Source organism: Sorex fumeus, unplaced genomic scaffold, assembly GCF_029834395.1.
Source record: "Sorex fumeus unplaced genomic scaffold, SorFum_2.1 ptg000075l, whole genome shotgun sequence".
NCBI classification, from domain to species: Eukaryota; Metazoa; Chordata; class Mammalia; order Eulipotyphla; family Soricidae; genus Sorex; species Sorex fumeus.
In genome coordinates, this window is record NW_026606132.1 from 26014136 (window position 1) to 26031046 (window position 16911).

Consider the following 16911-nt stretch of genomic DNA (forward strand, 5'->3'; position numbering starts at 1 on the left):
CCGTGGAATCCAGTCAGTAACAGCTCTAGTCCAGCGGTCATCTTTAAATCTCATTACATGACAAGCCCATCTGATTTTTGACACCTTGGCAAATGAGACAGCGTCCCTGATTCTTGATCGTCGATGGATGTCGGAACTCCAGATTCTTTCTCTCATTTGAGTGAAATGTGATATTCCAAGCATAGCTCTTTCTATTCTTCTTTGGGAGACCTGAATAGCGTTCTCATCCTGTTTGCGTAGGGCCCAGGTCTCTGAGGCATATGTTAATGCAGGAAGAACAGTGGAATCAAAGAGATGTTCCCCGAACCGGAGGTTCTTCGTCCTCTTAGCTATTTCTTCGACGTTCTTGAAGGCGTTCCAAGCCGCTCTCTTCCTCCTGCGCAGCTCGGGTGCCAGGTCATTTGTCATGTTGACCTCTCGACCTAGGTACACATAGCTGTTGCATTCGGAGATGGTCATTCCGTTGAGAGCGAATGGGGCATCAGGAGCAAGGCTGTTTCTCATAAACATTGTCTTCGTAAGATTCAGCTGTAGTCCTACCTTTCCACACTCACGGTCAAAGTCGGCCAGCATTTGTGCTGCTTGGCTGATGTTTGGTGTTAGTAAAACAATGTCATCAGCAAAGCGGAGGTGGTGTAGTTGCCGACCATCTATCTTCACTCCCATTCCTTCCCATTCCAGTCGTCGCATGATGTTCTCGAGGGTGGTACTGAAGAGTTTCGGTGAAATGGTATCACCCTGCCGAACCCCTCTCTTGACATCAACGATCATTTCTTTGTAGAATGGTGAGATCCTGGTAGTGAATCCGCAATACAGCTCATGGAGGATCTTAATGTATTGGGCTTGAATGCCCTGATTGGCTAGGGCTTCAATGACTGCTTCCATCTCAACAGAATCAAAGACCTTCTTAAAATCAATGAATGTTAAACAGAGCGGCATCTTGAACTCCCGAGAAACCTCAATGAGCTTGGTTATCGTGTGGATATGGTCGATGGTGCTGAATCCTTTGCGGAACCCGGCTTGCTCGCATGATTGTCCTTCATCTAGTGTTCTGCCAATCTTATTTAAGATGACTCGAGTGAACAACTTGTAGATGACAGACAATAGGCAGATCGGGCGATAGTTGCCAATGTCATGGATGTCTCCCTTCTTGAACAGTAGTACGGTCCTGCTGGTTTTCCATTGGGACGGAACCTTGCATTCAGACAGGTAGCGAGTGAAGAGCCGAGCCAGTGTATTGATGAGTACTGATGGCAGGTTCTTCAGGTGTTCAGGTCTGACCTTGTCTGGGCCGGGTGCTGTTTGCTTCTTTACCGACGAAATGGCGTGTCGGATTTCGGAAGGGAGAATGTTAGGAACAACATATCCATCCTGTGGAATTTGGTATGTCGGCAAGTGGACATGGCTATCGAAGAGATTTGAGTAGAAGTCATGGATAATCTTCTCCATTGCCGTTCTGGAGGATGTGATGGATCCATCAGGACGTCGGAGGGCAGTCATCTTGGTCTTGTAGTTGGTGAAGGACAGGCGGGCGTTACGAATACTTTTCCCAGCTTCTGCCGCATCTACCAGCACTTCTGCTCTTCTCTCTTTGAGGTCTTCCTTGATCACATCTCTGCACTGCTTTGCGAGCTCGGACGTTAGCTTGCGGTTGCCTGAGGCATGCACCAAACCACGCTGGTCTCCACATTGGTTTATTTAAATGAATTATAATAACAGTTTCCCTAACATAAAATCGCCTTAAATTTATGCAAAGGCGATTGGGCTGCATGGCAGAGAGATAGAAGGCAAGGCACTTGCTGTGCATGCAGTCACTAGTACAGATCCTGGTTTGGTCCCAGACAGCTTATGGTCCCCTGAGCACCACCAGGGGTCTCTCTTGAGCACTAATGCTCAAACAAATACAAACACAATCTCCCCTCCCAAAACAAAAACAAAAACAAAAAGGAAAAACAACCCACTGAACCAACAAACAAAAGGCAAAGTTGTGGAAGAAATTTCTTATTTTGAAGCATGTTGAGGTCATTCAGAAACTATCTGGAAGCTGCAAATTAATCTGAGTTCTTCCATTACTCTAATTTTTATCATCATACACATCTATTTCTTTATGTCATTTAAATGCAGACCCTGATGAAGGGATGAGTGCTCAAGCATTTCCTACTAAAATGCAATCATGAACAACTTTGTATCTTATGGTGATTCAATTAAAAAAATTACACAGTAAATAAATGCAAACGCTAGCGGGAGAGATAATACAGCTGGTAGGGCCCTTGCCTTGCATGAAGCCAACCTGGGTTCAATCCTAGGCACCAAACACTGCAAGTGATCCCTGAGCAAAGAGCCAGGAATAAGCCCTGAGCACAGTTAAATATGGTCCCCGGACAAAAAAAAATAACAAATAACAAGTGAAAAACCTTACCTTAATAATTCTACTTCATCCTTCAATAATCCTCTTTCTAAAAAGGGAGTTATTATTATAGTACATGAGTAATTAATTTTGCTCCTTCCAAAAGAAGGATGCAAGATGAATTAAGTTGAAGAACATCAGTGTGCTTTCCAGGTGCTTTCTGCTCTGCCCACTTTTAGAAGATGCTGGAAACAGGATTACCATGGTTTCTTTAGAGGATATGATTATCATGGCTCCTGCTGTTAGTTATATTCTCCAAATTAACTATGGAAACACCCATTTTGTAGATAGAATTTTCTCAGAGCCTGTGAATTGTTCAAGAGTGTTACAGTATTTTTATTGGTAGTCTACTGGTTTTAAATCAAACATTTCCTTTTTCATCTCATTATTTACAAGCTCCAGAATGTTCTTCATGCTCAAATACCTTGTTTTTTTTTATTTAGGAATAGTTTTATCTAAAGAAATCATTTACTCATTTTTTTCAATTTATTTTACACTTTTGCCACATTTTTACAAATTCACATATAATTTGCTTTATAACCTGTTGAATAAATCTTTATGTTCAATTCATATTAGACCTACTTTATACAGTCACTTTCTGGTTTTAGTTTCCCTTGTTTGCATTAAAGTCTTCATGACCCCTAAGTCTAAAGTACCCCCATTCCACCACACACTTTTTTTTTAAATTTTTTTTTATTTATTTATTGAATCACTGTGGGAAAGGTTACAAAGCTTTCAGGTTTATGTCTCAGTCATGCAAATATCAAACACATTTCCCTTTACCAATACTTATTTTTTACCATGAAGAACCCCAATAAAACCCCACCCCCCACCCCTCCCCGTCCCTGTGAGGCAGATGAATTCTAGTTAACACTCTATCTGCTTTGATTAGATTCATTGTTTCAATAAAAGATTCACCACTATTATTTAGAGTTTACCCCCCCCCCCCAAATCAGACATGCTGGAAAAGCATTGTGAAGTGATTTGCTTTCTACAGCTGGGTTCAAGAATTAAATGATGGTTTTGGATTTCTGCTATTTTACCTATTGACCCTGGAAGTATTTCTACTGAAAGTCAGATAGTTAAGAGATTGGTTTCTGTGTTCTGGAGTCGTGGCCGTGCTGGAGAGCCGCTCGCGGGGGGCAACCGGTGGCCTCGGTAGGGCGTGAAGGGCGGAGCGAAACGCCCCCCTTCCCATGAGGTTTTAGTCGCCCCCACACTCCCGGCTCATACCTGCTGTCCACAAGGCTCCCATTCCACCACACACTTTATAGAATTACTTTGTGTTCCCACCTAGACTGTAAACTTTATAAGAAGAGAGACCTTAGTTCATTTGCTATCATATTCCAGTGGTGAGAATAGTGTTTGATACTTAATAAAGACTCAGTATTTGTTGAATTAATATATGAATATTGATGAGAAAAGCTTTTTTTTGGAGTCACACAGCATCAGTAGTGGGTTAGAGAAAAAAAAACCAAACTTCAGTGAGTTGAGTGAATGTGAGGTATACTATGGAGAGAGAAAACAGTGTACTCCTTGAAAGTAAAAGGAATGTTGGCCACTGAGTAGAAAGAGAGATAGATTCACAGAGACATTTCTTAAGACAGCAGGGATTTCATCATATTTAGAGCTACCCAGTTATAGCTATAGAATATTAATGACGCTGTTGTATAAGTATCATCACCACCACACCTCTACCATACTATTCCTATAAAGTACCTCCTTTTTAACCCCCTGTGAATTCCACATTCCTCTACTTAGAATATTAAGTCAAGGTAGTGTTTCAAAACGTGTTTTTTTTATTTTATGGATTTTTTTACTGAATCACAGTGAGATACATAGTTAACAACAAGATACAAGTTGTTCATGATTGGACTTCAGTCGTATAATGAGAAACAGTACTTTTGATGAACTGCTTGTCTTCAGTACCTCACAGATCTCTTTCTAAACTCATTTAATTTCAGTATCAATTAAAAATAACTATAATAAAATAATTATGCTAGAAATTTAGATATGCTACAGACATGAAGGAAAAATCAGAAAGGTGGTTGTGATGTAACTGATAAACAACTGACTGCTGTAATTATTATTTTTTCTTTTTTTATTAGTGAAACACCATGAGGTACAGTTATAGGCTTACAAATTTTGTGCTTGGGTTTCAGTTATACAATGATCAAGTGCCCATCCCTCCACCAGTGCCCGTCATCCATCACCAAGGGTCCTAGCATCCCCCCACCCCCCATCCCCCCCATCCCATCCTGCCTCTGTGTTTTGAAGAAAAGGAGAGGCCAACTGATTAAGGGCCTGCTCAAATCGCAAGGATGTCCTTGTTTGGTACTGGCAAAATGACAGGAGATTTCGGTCCACTGTGATTATTTGTGAAATGTGTGTGACAAGGAGTGCCAAGTGTGGTGAACTATTATAGCACAGAGGTAGGGCATTTGCCTTGCGTGCAGCCTGCCCGGCCGAGCCAGGTTCGATTCCTCCCTCCACCCCTCTCGGAGAGCCCGGCAAGCTACCAAGAGCAAGCTATATATTCAATATGCAAAACATCAATATGCCAAACACAGTACAATAAGTCTCACGATGGAGACGTTACTGGGCTCACTCGAGCAAATCAATGAACAATGGGAGGACAGTGCAGACAGTGCAGTGTGACAAGGAGTGCAAAAGCAAGCCGAGTACAGTTTTTCTGCCAATACAAGAGACCACATTAAAGATGGAAGTGTATGAAGGTGCTTAACCAGGCCCTTGATATAACAACTTTATAGACACATGGTTGAAGAAAATTGTGGTTAGAAAGTCTTGGGCTGGGCAGATAAACTGATTTTGTATGCGAAAGAAACTGATAGAGATCAAAGTTATTGACTTCTTGATCTGCCCTGTGATAACCATTTTATTTCCTTTTTCTCATTTAATGGTCTCCCCAACCTTTGAGATAGACACTACTGTGATTCCCCTTTAGAAATGAGGAAAAGATCATGGAAAAAGATCTCTGGAAACTTCTCTAACAGAATACAGATAGCCAGGTCTTTCCAATTTCAAAACACGTAAAAAAGGCTGTATAATACAAACAAAAAGGTTTTGCATGGCCAGTGCAATGTTTCCGGTAGCTAATATTTAAAAATGATGTGACTTGTTATTTTTAAATAAATATAATGTTTCTTAAAACTCAGTTGATCTTGCAATACTGGGTTCATATTCTTTACTGGCTGCTTGACCTGAGTAGAGCCTCTTCTCTCTTGAGAGGACATCTATCTAGTGTTTTATAAAGTAGACTTGGTCCACTATTCTAATTTAAATAAACCAATAACCTCTCTAGGTATTTTTTGTGTTGTCCTCTATCTTATACTTATATGTTATCTAACTAAATGCAAAAGGGCAATGCCATGGTATGTCCACAATTAAAGCATAAGTTGAGTGTGACAGAGACCATTTAACCAGGGCAGGGATCAAGTTGAATATATGTGGCCCAAACCACAGGCAGACTTGGGCCAGATAGCTAATGCTGAAAGTCTTGAAGCTGGTAATAGAACTAGCTTCTGTTGGCCAAAAACCTGCTTGAAAATAAAGATCTGGAACCACAGGTAAAAAGTAACCTGGCTCTGGTCCTGAAATTTGGCATGCACAAGAAGTATTGAAAAAAGATGAGGCTTAATGTGATAGACTTCTTATTCTGACAATAAAAGAAATGCAAGAAATCTCTTCGTATATATTCAGCCACATTAGAAAAAGGAATTACGATCAATTTGCAGGTGTCTTAAGAAGCAATCCTTTATTCAAAAAAGGAAGTTTGAACATTATTTTATTATACCTTATTAGAGGCCTTTCATATAGCTGACCTGGGTTCGATCCCTGGCACCCCATAAGGTCCCCTGAATCCCACGAGGAATGACCCCTAAGCACAGAGTCAGGAGTAATCCCTGAACGGAGTTGAGTGTGGCCCAGGAAAACAAAATGTGGAAAGAGATAGAGACTTCCATGAAGAAGACATAAAAGTGCTAACAAGCATATGAAAGTGCTCATTATCACTTATTATCCAAGAAACATAATAAAAACAGACATGTTTGCTTGACATGTAGAAACTGGAAAGATCCATTGAAAATTGTCTCCCAATATGATGTTTTCAGGATCAAACAAGAAAATGTAGTAGATTGAAAATGCTTTATATATTATAATTGATGCAAAAGTTTTTTTAAGTTGTTGAAGATATTTTATTATTTATTTTAGTGAATCACCATGAGATAGTTACAGACTTCCAAACTTTCATGATTACATTTCAATCAAACAATGTTCGAGTACCCATCCCTCCACCAGTGCCCATTCTACACCACCAATGTTCCCAGTATCCTTCTCCCCACCCCTACCCCTTCCGCCCCCTGCCTCCGTGACAGGCACATTTCCTCTTACTCTCTCTCTCCTTTTGGATGTTATGGTTTTCAATACAGATACTAGTAAATGATGGTTGGAAGGATCTCTGGGATAGTAGATACACATGTTTTTGAAGTGTTAGGTAAGTTTGCATATACAAAGTTCCATGTGGACATGAGGGAAAGAGATGTTAGCTCAGATATGTAGAAAAATCTAAATTTCTCATGGTCAGTTCGGTTGTGTTTATAAAAGCAAGAGCAAAGAAGCAATGGTCCAGGGAGATAGTTCAAAGGACTTGACTGCACAGCTGACATTCACAGGGCCCTAGGTTCAGTCTCCAGCATTTCGTGACCCCCAGAACTCCCCAAATGAAATAGGAAAATTGAACCAGTTATAAAACTGGTTTCTGAGAAGTCTGTTTTATGGGATAGCTTACAAAATAACCAAGAGTAAAAGAGAACATCTTTTTTATGTTTGTTGAAAAAGAAAGTTAAGCGAAAGCTATTGGCGTACAGGAAGGTCTTCTTGTCTGGAAAAATGACAACAATATTACTTTGCAGCATAAAGGCTGAGTGGTGATAAGTAGAGGTTCTTATTTTCAACCTTTCTTCTGCTGTCCTGAAGTTACTAGGCCTGGGCCATCAGATTTATTATCCGGGTAAAGAAAAAAGTGGTGTTGAAAATAATGGAGTAGGAGAAAAGAAGACGTGCCCTAAATTATGCCCTGACAGGAAGATGACAGAATGCTCTTCTGCTTCTAGGAAATCTTGCATAACTTAACCTTCTATCCACATAATAGTGGGCATATTTGAGCCAAGATTCTGGTTTCTAAAGGAATTTTTTGTTGTTGTTGAAAGGAACCAGATCTCCTTGGATAAATTACTGATTCTAGAATTGGGGTGGAAAACAATCATAATTCTCCTGGAGTGTTTTAGTGCAAGAAAGTTTAAAAAGTGCTCCAAATGCCTTCAAAATTGATGGTAATACTTCAAGCTGATATAGGAAATGAACTGAAAGAGTGCCCAATGACCAAAGCTATAGAAAATTGAGCACAAAAATAAATAAAGTAGCAATCGATAAAATAATTCTTGTGTTATAATGTTTAAAGACACAATCCTGAACCCCATAATCCTGTGTTGAAATCTCTAAAGTTTGAAAAATCACAATCCCAAAAGGTCAAAGTCCTAAAAACATAATTCTAGAAAACTTTGTTTATTTTAGAGGCATTTATTTACATTTCAAAAGGTGGGTTATTTGAGAAATATGAAAAACATAATAGAACATGCCACAACCCACTTCACACATTAAAATACCTGTTAAGGGGTAAAGGTTTATCTTTCACAAATGCAAATGTACAAAAGAGACATCTCTTTAGGTATTAAAGAAGTTTCAAGCTCACTATGTTGTCACAAAAATGAATGTTGGATGTTGTGGTAATACACTGGAGTAAGATTAGTTTAAAAATTTGAAAAAGTATAAAAGGAATTTAAAAGTTCTTATATAGGTCATACCTTCAATGTTTGAAATAATGTAAAAATAGCATAATAAATTGTAAGTAATATGACTAATGATTTAAATACTGGGGAAGATAAAAAAAGAAGAAACTAGAAAGGAAAATTCAACATAAAGAAGTGTGTTTTGGGGGCCGGAGTGATAGCACAGTGGGTAGGGTGTTTGCCTTGCACGCAGCCTACCTGGGTTCGATTCCCGGCATCCCATACGGTCCCCCAAGCACCGCCAGGAGGAATTCCTGAGTGCATCCAGGAATAACCCCTGAGCATTCCTGGGTGTGACTCAAAGAGAAAAAAAATGAAGTGTATTTTTTGGATAAGATGTCATTAAAAATTTTTATGACATTTTTAATGACATCTTATTGTCTCATTCCTATTTTGGACAAATTTGCAGGCTATTGAATGTAGCCTGCCCACAGGGCAGAGTCTGGCAAACTCCCCGTGGCGTACCAAATATGCCAAATACCAGTAACAATGATGGGTCTCATTCTCCTAAATAGCCTTGAATATAATTTCAGGGTTAGGATGAAAGAGACGTTACTGGGGCCTGCTCGAGGCAATCGACGAATAACAGGATGATGAAATGAAATGAAAAAAAATTTTTGGATTGATTATGGGCAAGTTTATGGAGAGTATCCCTAAGAGTTTACCAAATTGTAAAGTAATTATTTTGAAAATCGTGCCTCTCAAAGAATAGCTGATTTATTGGGTGAGGGGACTGGATCTACTCAGAGAACGCATTCACATTCATTTTATTAATTCTCCTCTTTTATTCTTTTTTGGAAGGCCACACCAAGCAGTGATTAGCTCTCTTGTTTTGGCACTAAGATGTCACTCCTGGAGTTGTTCCAGGAATTGAAGTCATGATCTCAAACATGTAAACCATGTCCTCAAGTCCCGGGACCATCTTTCTTGCCCCGTTTTATTTGTTTCCTATAGAAATTCTTATATGGGTTGATATACACCAATTTGAGCCCCTCCTTTCAAAATTCTCTGTCTTCTGTGCCATTCTTCTAAATTATTGAGGTATATGGAAATCTCTTTTTCATGCCCTCACACACTGATTTGGCAGAAATGATAGTGGCAAGAGAGCAGCAACATCCTTGCATATATGTCTTCTTATCTCACCATGCACATGCTTATTTTCAAACCAGTCAGAAACTTCTCTGTCTTATTTGGGGAAATGAGGCCTGAAATCATTCAAATCTCCTTGAATTTTCTCATCTGGAAAGAATCCTTATGTTGACAAGCAATGTATTTTTAAACTAAAATGTTCCTTATTGTTGGATTGTGTGACCAATCTCCTCACATGAATTTTGTGCCAAATGGGAGAAAAATTAATTTAATTGGTAATAACTTGAAATTGACTTTTAGAAGTCTTGATTGCATCTAATTCCAAAATTATCACTATGGTTTGGGGATTCAAGTGAAATCCACTTTCTTCTGCAAAGTTTCCAGATCTTGAAATGGGCATTTCTAACTTTCCCAGTCATTGATACATAAACAAGTGGTTAAGTCCTAGTATTTTCAGATTTAATGGTCGGATCACTTGTATAGTTGATTTTAAAAAAAAGTGCAGTCCACTTCAAAGTGTCATGGAGAGTGTCCATAAGAGTTTACCAAATTGTAAACTAACTATTTTGATCTAAAGTGAAGAATCATTCTTTAATTTTACTATGATTTGGTGAATAGAAGTCTAGCTCTTTGACAATCAAAGGTCCAAGGATCATATTATAACACTGGGGGGTGGTCTATATGTTAACAAATTTATTTGATTCAGAAGGTTGCCTAAAACTTAACTGTTGGGAGCCAGAGTGATAGTACTTCAAATAGAGCATTTGCCTTGCCTACATGCAACCTGGGTTTGATCCCAGCAGCCCCATATGGTTGCCAAAGCCTTCCAGGAATGCTCTCTGGACACAGAGCCAGGAGTAAGACCTGAGCACTGTCAGGTGTGGCCCCCCCAACAAAAAACCTCAACTATCAATAACATTGTAAATCATGGTTCTTTATACAATAAACAGATAAACTACAGTTTTATATACTCAATGGAATACTATTCTGACATTAAAACCATTAAGTTGTGTCTTTGGGGACAAAATGGATAGGTTTTGAGGTGTATATGCTAAGTGAAATAACTAATGAAGTGAAAGATAATTGCTGGGTGATTTTACTCATATAGAATATAAATGGTTAAGTGAACTGGCAACATCGAACAAAACTAATTCCTAGACTCAGTCAAATCCATGTTAACATCTAGAGTGATAGGAAATCGGAATGAGAGTAATGGGTATAGGGCCTAAGAAAGATAACACTGAAAGTCTGGTGTTGAGTGCAGTGTTTAATACACATTGAGCTATGAAGCTCTGCTCCTGAAATTCTGTAGTATTGAAAACTAATTATACATCAATTAAAAATAAAACTTTTAATGAAAACATTTACTTATTTCTCATTCTAACACACTTCATAACTTTTGCTAACAATTATCTAGTTTATTGCCTGAAATGTTATATTTGCATGCTAAAAGTATTGTTTATCTTTCAAAGCCGGCCCCCTGTGGTCCATGAAATTATCTTTGTTTTGTTTATGTCTTGTTTGTTTATGGGCCACATCAGGTGGTGCTCAGGGCCTAATCTCACCTCTGTGTTCAGGGGTTACTCCTGACAGTGCTCATGGAACCATATGGTGCTGGGGATTGAACTCAGGCCTCCCACATGCAGTAGATACACTCAGCTCATTGAACTCTTTTAAAACCTCAATCTGTCTTTGGTCTATACAGCCAGAATGATAGTTTTCCTCTTCTAAATTTCCAAAGTAACTTGCTCATTCCTTTCTTACGCTATTCATTATCTTGTATCTTCTGCAATAACTTTTAATGTGAATAATTTTAGTTCCCCTTTGGCTTATAAATTCCTGGAAATAAGGGAGTGTGTTTTTTAATCAGCAAACATTGATTTAATGCCCAGTGCATGCCAGGAAATCTTTTAGGGCCAGAAGGCAACAAGGATGAATGGAATTCTTTCTGCTCTTAAGCAACTCACAATCTGAAGGAGGAAGCATAATGCATAAAATTCTAATACAAATCATAGTGTAATGAATACTGTGGGGTATTAAAATGTTGTGTGCCATATATATGCACCAGGAACTTTATGTGTATTCATTCAACTAATGCTCACAACACGCAAGGCTAGCATTGCAATTATGTTTTGTAAGTGAAAAAATCGAGATTTGGAGTGACTAAATAACTTGTAGAATACTTAAGACTCAAACAAAGGTATATTGATGTAAAAACACACATTTATCCATTATGTCATGATTTAACACAGTTTTCAGCATCTGATAAATGTTTAAGAAATATCTTTTGGATGAATAATTGAAGCCCTTGCATCTGCTAATATATATATATATATATATATATATATATATATATATATAACGGGCTGGAGCGACAGTACAGTAGTAGGGCATTTGCCTTGCGCAGAGCTGGCCCGGCTGTGCTGGGTTCAATTCCTCCACCCCTCTCAGAGAGCCCAGCAAGCTACTGAGAGTATCTCGCCTGCATGGCAAAGCCTAGCAAGCTCCCCATGACATATTTAATATGCCAAACACAGTAACAACAAGTCTCATGCTGGAGACGTTACTGGGTCCGCTCGAGCAAATCGATGAATAACGGGATGACGGTGACTGTGATATATCATATATGTATATAACCTCCATTACCTCCACTATCTCCTCTACCCAGCCACTGCCATGCTCCAGGACGCTTTCTGGACACTTGGGCCGAGATTCATGCACGAGTGAAGACCCACAGAACCAGGGAAGCAGATCTCTGTGACCTTGTACTCCAGGCTCAACAGACCCAGGAACAGAGATCCTCTGCCTGCTCATAAAACACATCATAAAACACTAAATACAAGATTACCGCACTATATTTGATGGGGTTCAAATATGGTTTGAACCATGGGAACACCTGCAAGGACAACTAGAGGCTGCCCTAAAAGCCTCTATACCTCTCGGAGAGCCTGGCAAGCTACCGAGAGTATCCCGCCCGCACGGCAGAGCCTAGCAAGCTATCCGTGGTGTATTCGATATGCCAAAACCAGTAAATACAATGGGTCTCATTCCCCTGACCCTGAAAGAGTCACCAATATGGCAGCATTAAGAAGAATGAGGAAGGAGGGGCTGATAAAATCTCAGGACCAAAGTAGGCTGCCAAGACGAAGAAGGACAAAAATGACTGTCTGTACTTTCAATGCACATAAGGTGGCATTTCACACTTGCACCCTAGAGGACCTGATGGTGCAATCATGAAAGATCAAGTACGACATCATTGGTCTGACTGAGATGAGAAGGCATCAACCACATCATGCCGTTTTCGACACTGGAGAAGAACTGTTCCTCAGAACATGATAAAAGAGGCGTCAGTGGTGTTGGCGTCCTTGTCAACATGAACTTGGCCATAACCATTGATTTATTCAAATGCCTAACAATCCAAATCAGATGATTACACTTGGATAGATGTGACTCACTGCCAGCGTTTCTATTTTCATTGTTTACGCACTGACATCCAATTATGATGAAGGAGAAATTGAGAAGTTCTACATGGAGCTGTAGAAGTTCTATAAAGAAGGCCACACCTTCTACAAGATCATTGTTGGTGAGATTAATGCCAAGATAGGACCAAGAAGATCAGCTGAAGAACTCCACATCGGGACCTATGGCCTAGAATGAGACGAACAGGGTGAGAGACTGTCTGAGTTCATCAAGTCGACCAAGAACATCCATGGTAACTCACAATTCCAGAAGGTAGAATCTAAACGTTGGCCATGGGAGTCTCTCGGTGGACAATTCCACAATGAAATTGACCACATCGTATTTAATCCACGATCCTGCCTGACTTATGTCACTGTTGTCCCAAAATTCCAAATGGGATCGAACCACTGTCTCCTTCATGCAAAATTCTATTTCAAAGTGTGGGGAGAAAGGGCTGCAAAGTTTAAGAAGAGAACTCCCAGAATGACCACCAACTGTGAGCTCTTTGGCACTATTGTGGCAACATGGGAAGATACCATCATTGATAACATTGATGAGGAATACAATCAACTGGTTCAGCACCTCCATAATTGTGCGAGGAACGCCTAGAGAGAGATAGCCACAAAAAGACACATGTCTTCGAAAACTCTCAAGCTCATTCTCCAACGTGGCTTGGCGCGAGCCTCAGGCAACTGCAAGTGAATGTCCAAGCTCGCAAAGCAGTGCAGAGAAGCTATGAAGGAAGACCTCAAAGAGAGAAGAGCAGCAATGCTGGCAGATGCGGCAGAAGCTGGGAAAAGCATTCTCAATGCCCGCCTGTCCTTCGCCAACTACAAGACCAAGATGACTGCCCTCCGACATCCTGATGGATCTATCACAACTTAGAGAAGGGCAATGGAGAAGATTATCTATGACTTTTATTCAAATCTCTTTGATAACCATGTCCACCTGCCCACATTCCAAATTCCGCAGGATGGATATGTCATTCCCAATGTTCTCTCTTCCGAAATCCAACACGCCACTTCATCGATAAAGAAGTGAACAGCACCCGGCCCAGACAAGGTCAGACCCAAACACCTGAAAAACCTGCCGTCAGTACTCATCAATACACTGGGTTGGCTCTTCACACATTATCTGTCTGAATGCAAGTTTCCATCCCAATGGAAAACCAGCAGGACTGTACTACTGTACAAGAAGGGAGACATCCACGACATTGGCAACTGTTGTCTGATCTGCCTGTTGTTGTTCTCTACAAGCTGTTCACTCAAGTCATCCTAAATAGGAGAACACTAGATGAAGGACAACCATGCAAGCAATATGGTTTCTGAAAAGAATTCAGCACAATCGACCATATCCACACAATAACCAAGCTCATTCAGGTTTCTTGGGAGTTCAAGATGCCACTCTGTCTAATGTTCATTGATTTAAAGAAGGCCTTTGATTCTGTTGAGACTGAAGCGGTCATCGAAACCCTAGCCAAACAGTGCGTTCAAACTCAGTACATCAGGATCCTACGTAAGCTGTATTGCAGATTCACTACCAAGACCTCACCATTCTACAGGGAGATGATCATTGAAGTCAAGAGAGGGGTTCAGCAGGGTGATACCATTTCACCAAAACTCTTCAGTGCCACCCTCGAGAACGTCATGCGAAGACTGGATTGGGAATGAATGGGAGTGAAGATAGATGGTCGGCAACCACACCACCTTCGTTTCACTGATGACATTGTTCTAATAATACCAAACATCAGCCAAGCGGCACAAATGCTGGCCGACTTCAACCGTGAGTGTGGAAAGGTCGGACTACAGCCAAATCTCACGAAGACAATGTTTATGAGATCACTTGATCACTTGACTTCCCTTTAATCATTGATTTGCTCGAGCGGGCGCCAGTAACGTCTCCATTTGTCCCTGTCACGTGCTAGTGTAACCCAATGGCGTCTGTTCGTTCTAGGAACACAAAGAACCTCAAACCAATTGTTCAGGGTCTTGACGAAGAAGTCTGACCATCTGGTAGGTGGGCGGCCACGTGGTCTTTTGATGTCCCATGGAATCCAGTCGGTAATGGCTCTAGTCCAGCAGTCGTCTCCAAATCTCATTACGTGTCCAGCCCATCTGATTTTCGACGCCTTGGCAAACGAGACAGCATCCCTGATTCTTGACCGTCGACGGAGGTCGGAACTCCTGATTCTTTCTCTCATTTGAGTGAAACGTGATAATCCAAGCATAGCTCTTTCGATTCCTCAGTTTTGATTCCCAGTAATGTTTATGAGAAATAGTCTCATTCCTGACGTTCCATTCACTCTCAACGGGACTAATATCTCTGAATGCAACCGTTATGTGTACCTAGGTCGAGAAGTCAACATGACGAATGACCTGGCACCTGAGTTGCACAGAAGGAAGAGAGCGGCTAGGAACGCCTTCAAGAGCATTGAAGAAATAGCTAAGAGGACGAAGAACCTCCGGCTCTGGGCACATCTCTTTGATTCCACTGTTCTTCCTACATTAACATACGCCTCAGAGACCTGGGCCTAATGAAAACAGGATTAGAACACTATTTGGGTCCCCAAAGTGGAATCGAAAGAGCTATGCTTGGAGTATCACGCTTCACTCAAATGAGAGAAAGAGTCTGGAGTTCTGACCTCTGTTGACGGTCAAGAATCAGGGACGCTGTCTCGTTTGCCAAGGCGTCGAAAATCAGATGGGCTGGACACGTAATGAGATTTGGAGACAACTGCTGGACTAGAGCCATTAACGACTGGATTCCATTGGATGTCAAAAGATTGTGTGGCTGCCCACCTATGAGATGGTCAGACTTCTTCGTCAAGACCCTGAATGATTGGTTTAAGGCTGTTCGTATTCCTAGATTGAGCAGATGCCATTGGACTACACTAGTACGTGACAGAGATGAATGGAGACGTTACTGGCGCCTGCTCGAGCAAATCAATGAGTAATGGGATGTCAAGTGATCAAGTCATCAAGTGATATATATGTCCTACAAATGCTATATAGCTCAAGTTAAATGTAAATAAAAAACTACATTTTATAGTACATACTTACTAATCCATCCTCAACTACAATTCACAGTTGGTCCTTTACTGCTTAATCTGACCTTTTAATTATTGATGATTCACTTGGAAACTACTAGGTTGCTCCATATCAGTAATTCTGGGTGTACCAAAAAATTGTGATACTGAACAACAAATTTAAAAAATGGTTTTCCTCAATTTTTCCTTTCAACAAAGTCTTGGTGAAAGCAACTCAAGAGTTACCGGGGTTGATCATTCATTAGTTTGCTTTAATTCATTGATACAGTTACCAGCAAATATTTATTTAGCACATGGGTAGGGCAGGCGGGAGCGATAGCACAGCGAGTAGGGCATTCGCCTTGCAAGCATCCAACATGGCCAACCCGAGTTCGATTCCTCCACCCCTCTTGAAGAGCCTGGCAAGCTACTGAGAGTATCTCGCCTGCATGGCTAAGCCTGGCAAGTTACCCGTGACATATTCGATATGCCAAACACAGTAACAATTGTCACAATGGAGATGTTACTGGGCCTGCTCGAGCAAATTGGTGAACAATGGGAGGACAGTGACAGTGACAGTGACGGGTAGGGCATCTGCCTTGCATGTGGCTGACCCAAGTTTGATTCCTCCATCCCTCTTGGAGAGCTCGGCAAGCTACCAAGAGTATCTTGCCTGCACGGCAAAGCCTGACAATCTACCTCTATCGTATTCAATATGCCAAAAACAGTAACAATAAGTCTCACAATTTGTTTTGAACGTTATTGGTGCCTGCTCCAGCAAATCGATTAACAATGGGAGGACAGTGACAGTGACAGTGACCACATATATAACATATTCTCCCAAGGTCTGTCAGGAGACCAAAGTTTGATTAAAGGATTTTTTATCAACGGTCATCACACCTGATTTCTTCTGTCTTCAAACCCCCACAGAAACAACTTCATTAGTCAGCAAGGAAGACAAAGTGAATTCACAGTTAGATATCACTACACATCTAGCAAAATAATAAGAGTGTTGGCAGACCAGAAATTATGGCTTGGCAAAGATGTGGGAAAACGGGAATTCG